The sequence below is a fragment of the Loa loa genome (genome assembly GCF_000183805.2).
Source record: "Loa loa unplaced genomic scaffold supercont3.319, whole genome shotgun sequence".
Lineage (NCBI taxonomy): Eukaryota > Metazoa > Nematoda > Chromadorea > Rhabditida > Onchocercidae > Loa > Loa loa.
In genome coordinates this window covers 1-5511 of record NW_018108499.1, presented here as the reverse complement: position 1 = coordinate 5511, position 5511 = coordinate 1, and positions in this window count along the sequence as shown.

Below are 5511 nucleotides of genomic sequence, written 5' to 3'. Positions count from 1 at the left end.
CAATAAATTTCAAATTAATTTCTAATTCTTTGATAGTAAAACATCCCGACGATCGCATTATTCCAGACAAACAATCAGGATCAGATAAATATCCTGTCACATCTACTGCAACCAAAGAGATTGTACTTTTGACAATAGTAATTTGACAATAGTAATTTTCCATAATTTTTTCATGTTGTAAAACAAACCCCGAAGATTTCTGAATTGCCAACCATAAACCCAAAAAAATCCAAATTTTCAATTTCCTTTTTTATTTTGACTTTGAAATCTTCAACACTTTTGTTAATTTTTTCCCCGTTCTATCATTCAAATTATCGGAAAAAGTTTAAATTAAAAAAAAAGAAAAACGAAATTTCAGTTCTCTTCTGTATGTCTTTCAAATGAAAAAAAATTGTCTATTTTGATTGTAAATAAAAAAAAAAGACAAGGAAAAGAAATAATTACAAAAATTGTCTATTTTTGATTTCAAAATTTACAATTAAATATTGTAAACATCGAAAAATGGGAAGGACAAAATTAAAAGCATTTGATCAAAGTTTACTTTTAAAGCACTATTTATTGCGACTGTTGCATCATTTCTGATATGCATTATTTTGTTTTGTATGTTATCCTTTGATAATTGAATTGCATATATAATGAAGCAATGGATGAGTAAAGTATATGAAATAAATATAATAAACAAGTAAATAAATCAATTTCAAATTAAACGATCAAATTCAATTTGCCTTATTTAACCGGTCAAATTCAACTTAATTTTTAAAAGATGTTCAAGTTTTTTAAACTAAATGTTTGAATTCATTAAAAAATAATCAGAAAAAAATTTTATTCCATTTCCAAGAGGAGGTTAGCCTTTTTTCCTTCGTTTTTTTGTTCTGAATTTATTGGAAAACTATTCGATAAAAATAAAAATAGTTTTGATATGCTATTGGTTGAAAAAGAAAATGGTTACTTCGACGCAACTTGACAACTTTATCATTTTAAGTGGATTTTTCCTCTTTGATTCACCCTTCACCAACACCAAAGTGGATAGTTCGGTAATGACGGATATAATTTATTCTAGTTTAATATCTTTTTTTGTCAAAGTGGAAAAGGAAATAGAAATAAAGTATATCATTCAACATAAAAAAAAGTAGCATAAAATTTCAGTTTCTTTCTGACAATTCCATTTCATAACTTTTTCTTTGAAAATTTTCAAATTTTAAATCAAAAGTTACCAATACGTAATGTTAATTATTTCATTTATTGATTCATATCTTTTATCACTGATAAATTTCCTTCACCTTAATCATTTTTCTACAAATATTCTTCAATCTAGTGATTACATATCGCTTTTTCAACAAGTATTTGACAAGTGATATTGCATTTTGATTGCTCATACAGAAGCAAAAATTCCAACCAATGAGAAAAAATATTTTTGAAATATAAAATATGCAAAATGATTGCATTTCTAACTTCAAGAAACAGTCGTTTTTCTAATAGCTCTTCAAAAAAAAAAAAACGAAAAACTATTTTTAGTCCTCTTTTAGCTTACTGTTAATTAAGCAGATAATTTTTCTTCCTAATCTCTTCTCTCTCTTAAAATCAAATTTCTAACAAAATGGCCAAATTAGCAAATCAGTGATAGTTTAATTTGCAATTGAAAGCACTGTTCCTGTAAGGATGAATGATTCGATTGCGACACTAATTGTCATTTTACATGCGAAAGGAAAAAGAACGGATGGATAAAAAATGAAATGTGAAAAAAAAAGGAGAAAAAGCTGCGAGAATGGAAGATAGCCAAGTTTACTTAATTTTAAGCTTATTTAAATTTCTTCTCAACTCTTTCATCTTTACGCTTTTCAAGAATAATTGATCTCATTAGTGTACACATGTCTAATGTTATGAATAGCTGGAAAATTATGCAATCTGAAAGATTAGATCGATTAAACCAGACTAAACGGTGATTGAAAAGTTATCCAATTAAGTGGTTTAACTGATAATTGAAATGGATTAATTTAATACTTGAATAATATTAGGTTCATTTGCTTTCCTTTTTTATTTTCTCCAAATATATAAATACTAAAATTTTTGGCATGAAATTTAGGGGTGCGAAAAATAAATTCGCATTTTTAATTGTTACCGTAAAAAGCATCAAAGAAAGAGATAATTTTAGACGCAAAATGAAGATAAAATAAAACGATGTGGAGTAATTTCTTTCAAAAAAGTGAAGAAAGAAGGGAATATGAAGCAAAATTGTCGTTATTATTCATGAATAATTTGATTTTTGATCCAACTTTTTTCTAATAATTCGAAATTATTTCGGATCCATAAACATTTTAGTCAGCTTCATTTAACTGATAACATAAAGATAAGCGACTAATCAGTTTGTAAAACTGTAAAATTTCATTTCATATTCAATCTTCTAATTAAACCAGTCAAACAATGCACGTTCAACAGACTTTAGTTTCAAAATAACTAATGATTGGTTGACATATTTTGGTTTATAAATTGAAAAAGACAATTTTTTTCTCGTCTTCTTTTAAACTTAATCAATCTATAATCATTCATTCATTTAATACTTTAAAACTAATCCATTTAATTAATCCAGAACCAATTCTTTTATTTATTCATTACCTTGCCATTATTTAGCCAATTTTTTATTCAATTTATTGCTTGATGAGATGCTAAAATGTTGTTAAAATTTCGAAACATCTCAAATTCGAGCAAATAATTTTTAAATTAAATTTTATTTACGCCAAAATCTCACTGCATAAATAAATAGTTACTTTGCATAGCACACATATATTTTCTTACCATCATTTATGATGACAATAAATAACTTTTTACTTCTTGCACAATAAGGATAGTAATTAGCATAAATTGTATTATGTATGTATCATTGTACAGTGCAATTTCACTGATGTATTGTAGTGTATAAGTTGAAAATCAGGTACTTTTAAAGATTTAAATGCTTTACTTTGGCCATCAGTAAGTATTAGCTCATTTCATTCCAATTTCTCAATTCAAACACATTTCAAAAACTTCCGCCACTTTAACCTTTGCTTTCATGAATTGTAATGGAACATAAACGGTCAATCACAAAAATCTGTCAATTATATTTTACCATGACAAAAAAATTATTTTAAAAATTTCTTTGTGTTTGGTTAAGACACTTTTTTCCTCCTTCCTTCCCTTTTTATCTCACCCTCTCTCCCTCTGTCTTTCTTTTTCTCTCTCTCAGTTTCAGTTTTTGACACTCTAAAGACTAACTGAAAAATAACAAAATGAAATTTATTGGTGCAAAGAATGGAAGCTTAGTGAACATTCGTTAACACTTAAACTTCCAGGCACAACAATTTGATATGTGAAGCTTCAATTATAGTTAATTTCATTGGTGGTGACGAGATTTCTTTTCTCGTTTTTCTCTAATGGCTGTCAATTTCACTTTTTTTTTAATAATTCTTCCCCTCTTACCCTTTGTCCTGTCAACCCTTCTGTCCTTCTTGTCAACCCTTCTCTCGCTATCCTCTCATCCAGTCTGAAGATTTGCTAAATTTACTAACAACGAAAATGCAAATTTTAGAATTTTATTGGTGCGATATAAACCACCAAATGTTAGCAAATCCTATTGAAGAAAAGTTTGATTCCCCATGAAAAGTGAATTGAATTTCTTTTTTTTTAAAATTTTCTAATATAAGCTCAAAATTACATAGGTGATTGGAAGAATCTTTGCAAAAGTTTAATTCAAATTGGAACAGATTCTAAAAAAGAAAAAAAAAGTAATTTTTGTCATTTTTTTGACGACAGTCATTTCATGTCATTTATTTTACCATTTCTACTATTCATTCTTTTTCAATATCCTTTTTTCTTTTTATTTTGTTTTTATTTTGTAAGCTTTTGGGCAATTTGTTCGCTCCAATTATGATTATTTATAATTAAATGAAAGTTGTGAAATTTTGTTTTTTTCAAAATTTCAAAACTTCAATTATTTAGCTTTAAGATTTAAGCTCCTAAATTTCCAAAACCTATGTAGGAATGAATGAAAGTATAAAGTGTTGTGCGTTCATTTTATGTATATGATATATCCACTGGTATTTCTACTATTAGAAAACTATTGGTTTGAAGAAAAATAGTCAAGTTTTGCGACGATAAAATAGGATGCAATTAAATTGATAGAATGAAATGGTAACTGAACTTATAATAGAAGTGTAATAAACAACATTATTCACAGGAACATTATTTGTTGATTCATTCTAATGACATATACAAATGTCGTTTCTTTTTTCTTTGCTGTCATTTGAATTTAATTAAAATATGACACTTATCTGTTAGCTGGGAAGATTATTTAATTGCTTCTAAAAATTGTTAGCTGTCCAAAAAAAAGGCAAAAGATGTGCAGTTCAAATATTTCACCGAAAAAAATTGCGTCTCTATTCACAACATCCATCGCATTTGAGAAGCAAATTTTTCACCGGTATTATTTGAAGTGTTGTTCTCTTCATTGTTTATATTTGCATATCTAATTTAAAACCATCGGACTGGAAAATGCAATTGTTCTAATAAGAAGCTTTAAACAAATGTTTACTTAAACTCAAATTTATTTTTTGGTAGTATTTTCATTATTTATTACCGCAAATTAAAATTCAAATTAATAATTAGTCTGAAATATTTCATTGTTTTGATGTACTTCAAACAAATGTTCAGCAAGTTTGCTTATCACTTATTAAAAAATTTCATTCTATCTCTAAGGTTTTTTCATTTCCGGAAATAAATGAATTCCTTCCACATATGTAGGTCTTCCCTTTTTTATTAGAAACGATTTTTCTTACACAGTGTTGACTGATTTTTTGTTTGTCATAAAACTAAAATGGAATGAGACGCAGAAGGCAACCTTGTCAATTTTGCAGACCAACAACACAAAAAAAAAAAAAAGTAAATTTCTTTTTTTTAAATTAAGCTTAAAAGTTTTTCCCTTCTTTTTTGTTTTTGTTTTTTTTATTTTGTTTTGGATAAATAAGTTATCGTGAATTTGCTTCTTTTTTTTTGAATTAAATAGAAGATTTGCGAAATAAAGTAACACAAAAAAAAAATAGAAAAGGAGAGGAAAAAATGGTTCGCTCTATATTAAAATAATTTTCATCGCCACAACGTTGCATAGATCTTTTAAGTAATACTTACAGACCTGCAAGTATTCTTAAATGTTCAAAATTATGCTGAAATGCTTAGTTGTTACTACTATTACGATCGTTGCTTTATTCGTTCTCTTCAGCCTCTTCTTCCTTTTATCATTACTATTTATTATTATTATTATTATTATTATTATTATTATTATTATTATTATTATTATTATTATTATTATTATTATTATTATTATTATTATTATTATTATTATTATTATTATTATTATTATTATTATTATTATTATTATATTATTATTATTATTATTATTATATTATTATTATTATTATTATTATATTATTATTATTATTATTATTATTATTATTATTATATATTATTATTATTATTATTATT